The sequence below is a fragment of the Cyprinodon tularosa genome, unplaced genomic scaffold (assembly GCF_016077235.1).
Source record: "Cyprinodon tularosa strain WSP-4 unplaced genomic scaffold, ASM1607723v1 ctg128, whole genome shotgun sequence".
NCBI classification, from domain to species: domain Eukaryota; kingdom Metazoa; phylum Chordata; class Actinopteri; order Cyprinodontiformes; family Cyprinodontidae; genus Cyprinodon; species Cyprinodon tularosa.
Genome location: NW_024038092.1, coordinates 685,208 through 699,173, shown reverse-complemented (window position 1 = coordinate 699,173; position 13,966 = coordinate 685,208).

Below are 13,966 nucleotides of genomic sequence, written 5' to 3'. Positions count from 1 at the left end.
GATTTCCTGTCTTTTGATTGCAGTCTCAGACATGTTATTGCACAATATTTCGGCACATTAAGACAGGCCAGATTGTGGATCATCAAGGTGCTACATACAAAACATGTGTTTGTAGAAAAAGAAATCAAAACAATCATTTAAGAAATTTTTATTACTAAATGTTTAGATCATTTCATCATGATTTCTTACTTCATTCCTATCAGGAAGTCCACAAACTGTAGTTAAAAGCCTTCAGCTGATCCAAAATGCTGCAGCCAGAGTTCTGATGAAAATTAAAAAGAGAGATCATATCTCGCCTATCCTGGCTTCTCTTCATTGGCTTCCTGTTAAATCCAGAATAGAATTTAAAATCCTCCTTCTCACATATAAAGCCTTAAATGGCCAAGCTCCATCTGATATCAGAGATCTGATTGTTCCTTATGTTCCTAACAGAGCACTTCGCTCTCAATCTGCAGGTTTACTAGTGGTTCCTAGAATTTCTAAAAGTAGAATGGGAGGCAGATCTTTTAGTTATCAGGCTCCTCTCCTGTGGAACCAACTACCAGTTTTAGTCCGTGAGGCAGACACCCTGTCTACTTTTAAGGCTAGGCTTAAAACTTTCCTTTTTGATAAAGCTTATAGTTGTTGGGAGCTGGAGAAAATCCCATCTTTCTCCAGCAGAGTCCGCCGTGGATCCTCTGAGGGAGCCTCCTGCACAGCTGCAGCTCATCTAGATCATCAGAGGATCCACTACTTAAGCTGTCTTCAGACCTTGCCTCAACGCCGCGGTGTTGTTCCAGTTGGTCAGCGCTAAAGCCTTGATCTCAGTGATTTTTCCATGTCCTTAATCCCGAGTCAGATCCTAACGTTTGTCTCTGTGCCGCTAGGTGACTCGTGCTTCCTCCGTGAAAGCTCTGGAAGAGCTAACCTGCCGAGCCGACCCTCCGAGCCAAACCCTGAAGATTCTCAGTCAACCTCTAAGCAGCTCTGGGCAAGAGCTAGGAAACCCAAGCCAAGTGACTCTCCCAAGGAGAACCTCAAGAACCCTCAAGACTCCGGTGAAACCAGAACCCAGGCCCGAACCAGATCCTGTACATTCTGTGTGTTTGTGCAGAATAAACTCTGTTTAACCATACTCCTGTTCCCGCCTCAGTGGTGTTCTGCATAATTGGGAACCTCCTTGAGAACCAATCATGACAGAACACCGCGGCCAGCAAGATTTCCCAGCGGAACCCCTCTGGAGGCTTCTGAAGGATCTCCCGACCCGGGTTCAGAACCTTGAGGACCTCCTCCGTGGGAGCCTCGATGAATTGGCTAGGAGAATTGAGTGCGCCATCCGTGATATTCAGGACCGGCTTGTGGACTTAATCATGGGTGAGCTCAACACTCGACTTAATAAGTCTCCGCAGGAGCTTTCCAGACAATCAGCTCCCAGAGCGGAGCCCGTTCAACTTCCGTTTCCGGAACCGGAGCCTGTCACGTCACTTCCGGAATTTCGCCCGTCTCTCCCAGAGAAATTTTCAGGTATCCCTAGCAAGTGTAAGGGGTTTTTGTTTCAATGCCGACTTATTTTCCAGAACTCTCCAGGCAGCTTTTCCACAGATTACAGGAAGATAAACTTCATCCTTTCTCAGCTAACAGGTAGAGCCTTGGAGTGGGCTCAGGCTAGATTTCCCACCGACGACAGTGTTAATGGCTATTATTCAGACTTCATCTCCGAATTTACTCAGGTTTTCAACCAAGATGCTGACCAAACAATTGACTCTCGAGCTCTGTTAAATCTTAAACAGGGGAACTCCTCTGTAGCGGATTTTTCCATAGACTTCCGGGTTAAAGCTGCAGCCTCAGGCTGGAATGAATGTGCACTTAAGAGTGCATTTTTCAACGCTTTAAACGAGAACTTAAAAGATGAACTCGCCACACTCGAGACACCTGAGACCCTTGAGGAACTTATTAGGCTGACAGTTTGGATAACCGTCTTCGAACCAGATCTAAGTCTAAGATTAGGAGCCATGTTTTACCTGTTTCTGTTTCTACGGCTAAGAGAAGGGACACCCCTTCCTTTGTTTCTCCCGAAGAGGCATTCAGCACAGAGAGCCGTGCTCAGCCTGAATTTATACCTGTGTCAAAGGCTCACTTTGCTCCACCAGCTTGTGAACCTGCTGAGGGGGAGCCTATGCAGATTGGTCACACCAGGCTCACACCCGATGAGAGGAAGAGAAGGTTTAAAGAGAAACTTTGCTTCTATTGTGGTAAACCTGGACATTTTGTTTATTCCTGTCCTGCGAAGAAAAGGCTTCGGGGGTCATCTAAAATTAAGAGGAGTCTGGTGAAGCACGATCTAAATAGAAAGTCTCCTCATCTTTTGTTACCTGCCACTCTGTTTTGTTCTGATCAGACTCATACTCTGTCGGCCTTTATAGACTCTGGTTGTGAGAGGAACCTTATCGACCCAAATCTGGTTCAGCAGCTGAACATTGAGACCATCCCTCTGAGGAAGCCTTTTAAGGTCTCAGCCATAGATGGAAGGAGTCTACACCAAGTTACCCACAAGACTCAGCCTCTGCAACTTCAAGTTTCTGGTAGTCACCAAGGGACCATAACCTTTTTGGTTTACCCTTCAGCCTGTTCTCCTTTGGTTCTGGGATATGAGTGGTTGGAGCAAAACAACCCTCATATAGATTGGGCTCGTAGACACGTTGAATCGTGGTCTCCCTCCTGCCATGCCTCCAGTCAGTCAACCAGTTCCCGCTCCGCAGAACCTTCTGGAGTCCCTCTTCGGCCGATCCGAGCATCCAGGGGCCCTCGGTGGGTGCCTCAGGACACCTCGGAGGCTGCACCGGAGTCGTCGTGGGCGGCTCTCTCCTTGTTGCAGCCAGAGCTGCAGTCGGCGGCCCTCTCTGAGTCTGCTCCGGTGCCGCAGTGGGCGGCCCCGCCCTGCACCTTTTTCTGAGCTGCTACCAGGTGTCTCCCGGTAAAATATCTGAGACTTTCTTTGTTGACGTCCACCTTTTGTGGATTGTTTTTTGTTCTGGGACTCAGTTTGTTTTTTCCTTTTTATTTCCCTCTGTCCACCCAGGGTGGGTTGGTTTTTTGTTACGGACTCAGCTTCTTGCCTACCTAGTTTTGTGCCCCCTGCGCCCACCCTTGGTGGGATGTTTTTTGTTGCTTCCTTGTCTCCCTAGGTCTTGTCTGTAGCGTCTGGAATCCGCCCTTGAGGGGGGGGGTACTGTTGGGAGCTGGAGAAAATCCCATCTTTCTCCAGCAGAGTCCGCCGTGGATCCTCTGAGGGAGCCTCCTGCACAGCTGCAGCTCATCTAGATCATCAGAGGATCCACTACTTAAGCTGTCTTCAGACCTTGCCTCAACGCCGCGGTGTTGTTCCAGTTGGTCAGCGCTAAAGCCTTGATCTCAGTGATTTTTCCATGTCCTTAATCCCGAGTCAGATTCTAACGTTTGTCTCTGTGCCGCTAGGTGACTCGTGCTTCCTCGGTGAAAGCTCTGGAAGAGCTAACCTGCCGAGCCGACCCTCCGAGCCAAACCCTGAAGATTCTCAGTCAACCTCTAAGCAGCTCTGGGCAAGAGCTAGGAAACCCAAGCCAACTGACTCTCCAAAGGAGAACCTCAAGAACCCTCAAGACTCCGGTGAAACCAGAACCCAGGCCCGAACCAGATCCTGTACATTCTGTGTGTTTGTGCAGAATAAACTCTGTTTAACCATACTCCTGTTCCCGCCTCAGTGGTGTTCTGCATAATTGGGAACCTCCTTGAGAACCAATCATGACAATAGTTAGAGTGGCTCAGGTTATCCTGAGCTATCTCTATAGTTATGCTGCTATAGGCTTAGACTGCTGGAGGACATAATGAACTCTTTTTCATCATTCTGCTTCATTCTATCTCTATTCTCCCACTCTGCAGAATCTGTTAGTTCAATCTCTAACGTTCTGCTCTCTCTGCTTTTTCTCATAGTAGCTTCATCTGGTCTGTTCCTGTTTGGCTGTGACTCCATCCTGGAGAGAAATATCAGCTGTACTGCTGCCATCAACACCTTTGTTTATAAATGTGTGTTTTTCACTGTTTTTCAGTGTAGTCCTGTTTCTCTGACTGTGACTAACTGGATGTGCTCTCTTCATCCTCTGACATGGGAGCTGGCTCGGAGCTCGTCTGCCTGGCTGTGTGTTTCCTGGACGGGGCCGCATTTTACAGCTGCTTTTTGTATCTCTGCTTCTGTCTCCTTGAACCCCAGTCGGCCTCGGCAGATTGCTGCCTGGTTCTGCTGGAGGTTTCTTTCTGTTAAAACGGAGTTTTTCCTCTCCACTGTCACTACAAGCATGCTTACTGTGAGGGATTGCCTTCGAGTCAATGAGTCTATGCAATCAGCTGGTTTTTCCTTAGATAGAAAACTTTGAATCAATTTGACTGGATGATCTGGTGAACTGGAAAGTGCCTTGAGATGACATGTGTTGTGAATTGGTGCTATATAAATAAATTGAATTGAATTGAAAAGTGCAATGGTTTTATCGCACTTGTGCATTAAAAAGAAAACAATTTGTCTTTAGCTACTGAACTAAAGATATGTATGTGCTTTTCATCTTGTAAAAAATTTGGCGCACTTCTTTAACCATGTACTGATCTCTGGACGGTGTGCTCCACTCCCTACTTTAAGCTGTGAGCGCTTCAGGGAAGATTTTATGGACTAAATGTCTTTTCCCTTCAGTTCAAGAAGAACATTGAATTATCTGCAAACATAAGGACTATTTTTTCCCAATAAGATAATATACTTAAATATGCTGCAAATGAAGACAATGGAGATGATTTTTTGTTTTTCATTTCAAGTGTACAATCGATTTACTGTAGTTGGTAGATCATTTTACTAACCAACACAAATCAAATTGAAATAGAAATGATTTCAAATACATTTTACTCACTGTAGTTTCCTTTTTTCAGTCTCCACCCCTGCAAATTATTTACCAACTGATTCAGTGATTTTCAGGCCAACTGTGCTTGGAACCACATTGAAAAGAATACCATAGCCTACTATAAATAATAATGGAGCCATTTTTAACAGATAGTCCTAAAAAGCACCAAAGCTGCACTGAAATGTTCTGAGTTATAACAAATAGAAAATAATTGTTATATTCTGGTGACCAGATGTCCCCTATTTTAGGGGGACAGTCCCTGTTTTGGATGATCCATCCCCATCAGAACCTGTCCCTAAAAATGTCTCTGATTTTACCGTCTAATCAATAGAAAAAAAAAGTTTGCACATAGACCGTTACCACGGTTACTGTGTGAAAATCTAGAGTGAGCTGCTATTTACGTTGCAGAGTAGAAAAAGAGCTGATGATGTTAAAAGACCCTTGAAACAAAAACAATAAAAGAGAAAAGAAAGTCACTGCTGACTGGGAGCTGTCCTGTAGTTTTATGGTACCTTTGAATGGATGAACGTTGTTTGAACCCAGCGGACCATTGCAGTAGGAAACATTACAGGTGTTAAGTCAAAATTCACTGTCCAGTAAAATAAAATGGGCTGAGATCAGCTTTCATAACAAACAGAAGAGTAAAATGAATTTAAAGGCTGCAGTAGGACTAAAACTGAGAAAGAGACGAAAACCACCACATGAAAAAACTTGCAAAGCGTTGCCTACACTTTCAACAAGCTTTCATCCAAACAGATGTTATACAATTAACTGAAGACATTCACTTTGTATTTCACTGATAGATATGAGCAATTTAGCTAATTTAACCCTTTGATTTGTGAACATAGACTCTCCAGCTCTATAATAATAAAAGTCAATGACATAGAAACCTTGAAAGAGTTACAGTGGGAACCTAAGGACCTATGAAAGTGATTTGGCGGGATAGATAACTACCTGGTTTATTAGGGGTGTGGGAAATAATCGTTTTGGCGATATATCGTGATATTCGGCTGCCCAATGTATCGATCTTTCACTTATTAGTATCGATTTTCAAAAAAAAGAAATGGTTACATAAAACATTGATGGGAAAATGGGCTACCTCTGCACCACCACTCTGGCAGAAAGCGCTGTGGAGCCCTTTAACTGTGCGTGCAGCACCAAATCCGTATTTGAGGCAGTCACAGTGGAAGAAAACCCCAAACAACATGGATAATAATACCTAATCAATATTTTCTGATGAAAATATACAGCACTTTCTGTTTTATCTCATCATTTGATTTTGATAGCTGGGGAAAATATGGCAATATATAGTGTTACTGCAATATCGTGATAATATCGTATCGTAACCCAAGTATCGCGACATGTATCGAATCGCTACACTCATGCCAATACTCACCTCAATGGTTTATTGTGCATTTCATCTGTTTAGCTTGTAGCTCCAAATAAAAGCGGTTTATTTTTTTGCTTAATGTACAATGTGTGGCATTTAATTAGCTGAGCAAAATAGTTGGATAATTAAATAACATTAATATTCTAATAAGATAAGGATGACCCCAGGTTCTCTCACTAACTTGTAAAGGATATCTGAAGAAAATGGTTTAATTGTTAATTGAAAGTATTTAGTATAATAGACCTTCATGCTATGTTTTTTTTTAGGCCATTGCGATTGTATTATCTTTATGTTTTAGAACAGCGGAAGACTGATAGAGAGATGAGGAAAATAGAAAGACTGATAAAAGAGTAAAAAAATATGGGGGATGATCAAAGCCCAAGATCAAGACTTTTTTCTTTCCCAATTTCAATACTCTTTTAATACAGCTGTCACTTCTATGCTGTAACCCACTCTTATAAAATGTCATCACCAGTGAGGAGAGACACATTCCTCCTGTTACAGTTGTGTGAGTGAGGGGGAGACATTCCTGTATGTTCAGTTAGAGAAAAAAACGTATTAAATAACAAAAGTCAGAAAAAATGACATTTTTATGAAAATTGTTTTATGTCAAGTCTTTTCAACAAGCAGATGTAGTTTACTGCATAAAATATGCCGCCTATACACTTAGGAGTTTGAGTCGCTCCAAGATTTTCCCTCAGAAATAGCGTTTTAAATCTCTCTGACTTTAAACATCCAGTGTCTAAAATGTTCTTTACCGAAGCTGTTCATGTGCAGAGATCAAAAGAGCTTTAGCAGCCTGAGGAAATAATGTAGGGTTTTATCCTTCTATGGATTTAGTGGAAGATTTGTGCTAAATTTAAAACTTATTTCTAACACAAATAAAACGACCCTGTCAGAAATAAGCAGAAGCCTCACAGTACAATTATGAAAGAATAGACAGGCAGACATGTTTTACAAATGCTAAGACTGCATCTTAACAAGTAGAACCTTACATGAGAAGCAGACCAGTGGAAATGTCGGGGATTAAGCCTGAGTGGGGGCCTCAGGTACTAAGCTGGTTGAAGTCTATGACTGCTTGTGTTGTCAAGATATCCAAACATTGTCTTCAGACGGATATCTGCATTTCAGAGTTAGACATTTCAGCTCTAATTCAAAAACAATACCACAATAAACAGCAGAGATGTGACATTGAAGCCTCATCAGCTTAATATCTAAAATTTGAAGTTCAAGTCATTTCTATTTGTGATGCTCAGTCAAGGTCTGTTTGAAGATTTTTGAAATTCTGACAAGTTTCAGAATCTGTATAAATCTTATAAACACAAATCCACCCTGTCAAAGTCATATGTAGAAACTGTTTAGATAAGATAAGGAAAAATTAACTGGAGAAATGTAGTTTTACAGCAGCTCTTGGTAAGACATTATTAGGTGCAGATGGTTAAAAAAATATGATAAAAAGTGTACAAGAGGAAATGAAGTTTTATAGTTAAATGAAATAAAGCACAAAAAGGCTAAACACAACAATATAATGTATACTTGTGAGGACAGGTAAATAGATGATAAATATTTTCAATAATATTGGTCTCGATTGCGTTAATGTAACAATGATGTCATGTATTTGTCGACATTATTAATCAAATTATAACACAGGAAGGGCTAAAGCTCAGGTCACACACGTTGCTGCTGACGTTTTAATCTCCATGTTTACTCATGTCACACTGACTGTACTGTGTAGGCATGAATAAGGATGGTGGCGCCTTGCGGCAGCAGTAACGATAGGCTACAAACGATAGGCTTCAAAACGCTACAAACCGGGCAATGATCCCACATCTACGACCCCTAATGCATTTGTTACTTCAAGGCTGGACTATTGTAATTCTTTACTATCAGGAAGTCCACAAACTGTAGTTAAAAGCCTTCAGCTGATCCAAAATGCTGCAGCCAGAGTTCTAATGAAAATGAAAAAGAGAGATCATATCTCTCCTATCCTGGCTTCTCTTCATTGGCTTCCTGTTAAATCAAGAATAGAATTTAAAATCCTCCTTCTCACATATAAAGCCTTAAATGGCCAAGCTCCATCTTATATCAGAGATCTGATTGTTCCTTATGTTCCTAACAGAGCACTTCGCTCTCAATCTGCAGGTTTACTAGTGGTTCCTAGAATTTCTAAAAGTAGAATGGGAGGCAGATCTTTTAGTTATCAGGCTCCTCTCCTGTGGAACCAACTACCAGTTTTAGTCCGTGAGGCAGACACCCTGTCTACTTTTAAGGCTAGGCTTAAAACTTTCATTTTTGATAAAGCTTATAGTTAGGGTGGCTCAGGTTATCCTGAGCTATCTCTATAGTTATGCTGCTATAGGCTTAGACTTTTGGAGGACATAGGGACCCCCATTTCATCATTCTGCTTCATTCTCTCTCTGTTCTCCTATTCTGCAGAATCTGTTAGTTCAATCTCTAACCTTCTGCTCTCTCTGCTTTTCCTCAGAGTAGCTTTGCCTCGTCTGTTCCTGTTTGGCTGTGACGTCATCCTGGAAAAAAACATCAGCTGTGCTGCTTCTATCAACACCCTTGTTAATAGATGTTGGAGATCGGCCTGTTTTCCAGTGTGGTCCTGTTTCTCTGACCGTGACTGAGTGGATGTGCTCTCTTCGTCCTCTGGCATGGGAGCTGCCTTGGAGCTCATCTGCCTGGCTGTGTGTTTCCTGGACGGGGCCGCCTTTTACAGCTGCTTTTTGTATCTCTGCTTCTGTCTCCTTGAACCCCAGTCGGCCTCGGCAGATGGCCGCTCACACTGAGCCTGGTTCTGCTGGAGGTTTCTTCCTGTTAAAAGGGAGTTTTTCCTCTCCACTGTCGCTACAAGCATGCTTAGTGTGGGGGATTGTATTTGAGTCAATGAGTCAATGCAATCAACTGGTTTTCCTTAGATAGAAAACTTTGTATCAATTTGACTGTATGATCTGGTTGAACTGTAAAGTGCCTTGAGATGACATGTGTTGTGAATTTGGCGCTATATAAATAAACTGAATTGAATTGAATTAATGCCTGCTGCAGCTACGGTCACAAAATGTTTTAAATACAACCACTCTGGATTGTTTAAAAGGCTGCAGAGTGCTACGGATGGATGTAAACAAAACAACAGCGGTCTCACTTACTATGATAAGGTGGGATAAGAGTGAAGCTAAGGAGAAATCTCTACAGACCACAACTAGCATCAATCCTGCTCTCCAACGTCCACTCACTGGATAACAAAATTGATAATCCCCGACTTCAACTCTCTTCAAAACGGGGAGATATGTATCTGCTGCGCCACATTCTGACTGAATCTTGGCTTTATTTAGCTATACTGGACAATGCTATTAGCCTGGAGGGGCTAACGCTATACCGTGTCAATAGAAACAATTGAATTTAGCAGTAAGGTTGGTGGGCTCTGTGTTTGCATTAACAACAGCTGGTGTAAGAATACTAGATCAGTCGCCAGCTTCTGCTTTCCAGACATCGAGTTTCTGACTGTTAACTGCAGATCGTTCTATCTGCCCAGAGAGTTCAGTGTGGTTAGCATCACTGCTGTTTATGTGCCCCCTAGCGCTAATACAAAAGAGGCAATCTATACCAGGCTATCTCTCAGCTCCAGTCTGTAAACACAGAGGGCATTTTTGTCATTGGTGGGGATTTTAATCATTCTAACTTGAAGACTATGCTCCCTCATTTCTACCAACATGTGGACTTTGCAACTCAAGGTTAAAACACTTTAGACCTGGTTTACTCTAACAAAAATATGCATTCAGAACAGCCCCCCGCCCCCACCTCAGGTCATGGGATCACCTCTCTGTCATGCTAATTCCTGCATACAAGCCCCAGCTAATCAGGGCTAAACCAACAGTTAAAGACTGTTAGTCCGAGTGTGGTCTGAGGGTGCCATGGAGGCACTCCAGGACTGTTTTGAATGCTCTGACTGGAATATGTTCAAAGTTGTAGCAAGGTCAATATTGGTAAGTATGCCATGACTGTGTCAGCCTACATCAACAATTGCATTGAGCATGTTAGCACCCCAAAGAACATCACCATCCAAGCAAACCAATGACCCTGGATGAATGGGGAGGTTCGGAAATCACTAAAAGCACAGAACTCAACTTTCAAGTCTGATGATAAAGTGGCACTGAGAAAAGCAAGAGCAATATTAAACTTGAACCATGCCATCTGATCAGTGAAGCAGAACCACAGATCTTTTCCACGACGGCAGCAACACCAGGAAGATGTGGGAAGGCATTTGGATGATCACAGATTACAACACACCCTCCCTGCGGTAGATGCAGCAAACACTGATTTCCTAAATAAACTAAACAGTTTCTTTGGAAGGTTTGAGGCACTAAACAGCACTCCATCTTTGAAAGCTGTTCCAAACCAGGGGGAGGAGGCACTCAACCTGGGCATGGCTGAAGTGGGGAAAAGTCTGAGGAGATTCAACCCAAGAAATACATGGGCGGGTGTTCAAGGAATGTCCAGATCATCTGGCTGGTGTCCTCACAGACATTTTTAACACTTTGCTGGACTGATCTGTAATGCCAGCATTCTTCAAGTCTGCCACATTTTGGTCCCAAAGAAGCATCAGGTCACCTCATTTAATGACTTTCATCTCCTATCATGATAAATTGCTTCTAAAGGCTGTTTAAAGAACATGTCGTCTCGAATCTGCCGCCAACATTCGACTGTTCAGCAGCATCATTGGCTGTTCCTGGACTTCACCTCAGCTTTCAACACCAACTTCTTACATTATCTGTTAGGCAAACTGGAACAGCTGGGCTTCAATACACCCCTCTGCTATTGGCTGCTAGACTTCCACACCAACAGACCTCAGTCAGTCCGGGTTGGACAGAACACCTCTGATGTCATCAGTCTAAGCCCCTCCCCTCAGGGCTGCGTCCGGAGCCCCCTGCTGTTCACCCTGATGACACATGACTGCGTCCCCAGGTTCACCACCAATCACATGGTGAAGTTTGCAGACGACACCATGGTGGTGGGTGACCAGGACTACAGAGAGGGTTAGGGTGCAGAGATAACAGCCTGATCCTGAACGTGGAGAAGATGAAGGAGATGATGGTGGACTTCAGGAAGAACCGGCCTAACCACGCTCCACTGCTCATCAACAGCTCAGCGGTAGAGGTGGTCAGCAGCACCAAATCCCTGGGGGTGCACATCACAGACACCCTCACCTGGACTGTAAACACCACCTCACTGGTCAGAAGGGCACAGAAGCCCACCTGCCCCAACCGATCCTCACCACCTTCTACAGAAGCACCATAGAGAGCGTTCTGACCAGCTTGTACTGTATGATGTGGAGGCTGAAGTGCCTCAGACTGGAAGAAGGTGAGAACAGCAGAGAGGATCATGGGGGCTCCTCTTCCCTCCATTAAAGACATTTCATCCCAGCGCTGCGTGTCCCGAGCCCTTAATATCATCAATGACCCCTCACCCCCCCACCATGGACTATTCTCCCTGCTGCCCTCTGGGAAGAGGCTTCACAGCATTCAGTGCAGGACCAGCAGGTTCAGAAACAGCTTTTTCCCCACTGCCATCAGAATGTTGAGCTGTTGAAACTCTCATCTATACTTCACACTTGTAACATCATACTGCACTACCAATGCGGTTGATTTTTTTGTTTGTTTGTTTATAATCCTTTTAAATGCATGAATTTTAGAGCAGAATTCAACGTTCTACTGTGTTTTGCACCATATTTCTTTATTTTGCACTGCTCTGGACCTTTCTATATTAATGCACTTTGCACCATGACTTTTAAACTGGTTTTCCTTTTCTCCTACATTGCCTACATTCTTGCTCACTGCTGCAGTTTGTACATGGTAATATTAATTTGACTGTTGTAAGCTGTATGCATCGAAATTTCGTTTTGTATACGCTCTGTGCATACAAAAGGACAATAATATTTTTCTAAGTCTAAGTCTTTTAAAATGTACTTTGTCATCTTTGAGCTAGTTTCTTTTTTTTTTACTCTTTAATAAAATCTTTAAAATGATGCAGGCGATGCATTCAGTTTGCGTCAGCACCATAGAAAGCAGCATTATTTTCTGTATTTATTGCCAGTATTCATGCAACCACTTGGTATAATTCTGCTTAAACAATCTGCTTGCCAGTTTTAAGCTTGAGTAAATAATGTGAGGCACGTCACGCAGGAAGGGGCTTTCTTAGGCCATGTCTTTTAAAATGGGTGGAAACGCTACCAGAATGGTCATGTATTTGGAAGATGACCAATATGTGTACAATTATATTGGCAGTTATGAACAGCACAACTATGGAAAGAACCTATGGAACTATTCTGAGTAATTATCAAAAATAGACAGGAAAGCTAACTCACAGTTAGCCAGCAGAAAAAAAGAAAAAAGACCAGCTACAACAACACTGCTAGAAAAAAGGTGTTTTTGATTTTATTCATAAAATATTGATAATGATCAATAGAAAGCTTTGTCAGGAATGGTGGTGTATAGATTTGTTTTATTCATATCAGAAAATTGTACTTAAAATTGTAAAATCAAACTATGTTATTTTCAGTATTAATCTGGTATTATATTTACTTGAAAAACAAAAAACAATTCAAGGGCTCATTTTCCCAACTTACCACACAGCCTTACCAGCACTTATCCTCATATTCAGCTGTCAAATTCCCTGACAGCTTCCCCCACTTCTGTTTTTATTCTTTAGGCCAACTGGGAATGAATGTTGTGACACAATGGAGAAATTGCAGGTAGATTCCATTAAAGAGAGTCACTATAACCACACTTTTTATTTTTTCATTCCTCACCCTTATGCCCTGTAGAGGGGTGACGTCACCATAGAAGTAGGAGGTTTTCATTTAAAATTATTACCAAGACCTAGACAGGTCAAACTTTTCCCTCTACATTTATTCAAGTAAAATTTTCCTTGAGGAAGAAATTAATAACTGGTATTTAATATGCATTCTTTGAGGAAAAGTCCGGTCATAATAAGAATTCAAAAACCGAAAGTACCTTAAATATGAAATTATTACATGCTGTTTAACAAATGATAAATATTTTTAATTAAGAGTAATTTTTATGTGAATGTGCTTTACTGGAGGCATCCATGTTTGTCAAAGAACACTACTGCCACCTACTGGTTAGTGACGTCACGGTGCGGTATCGGCTGTTGATCAAGTCCCAGTGCTGTATCTGGTGTTTGTCTCAACGCGCTATTATCCAAGTCATCTTGAAAACATTCTTCTTCCAAATGTTGGCTACATATTACGGGTTTTTTCTCTGGCCAGAAGTTCGATGGCAAATCCTCCCTCTTCAAGTTGGCGATCCAACGACCAACCCGTCCGTGGACGATCAGGAATCAGAAAGGTGGAATAACTCTTTTTTTCACTTTTACCCGATGTATTCCAGCATCCAGCTGCCATGCACGTGGGCATTGTCAGTTTCACTATAGCTCTGGTGAATTTCAATGGTGAAGTCCTCTGGAAATCTTCAATAATTGTTGTTGATTGCAGATGTGTCTAGTAGTTCCCATTGATTTTGCTTGTAAAGCGGGGAGAATGGCGCTAGGCTTACCGCACCGTGACGTCACTGCTGGAAGATGGCAGGAGGGAGGGGCTACTATATTCGGGTAAAAGACGAAAATTATTATTTTAATTATTTTACTGGTTAACGCT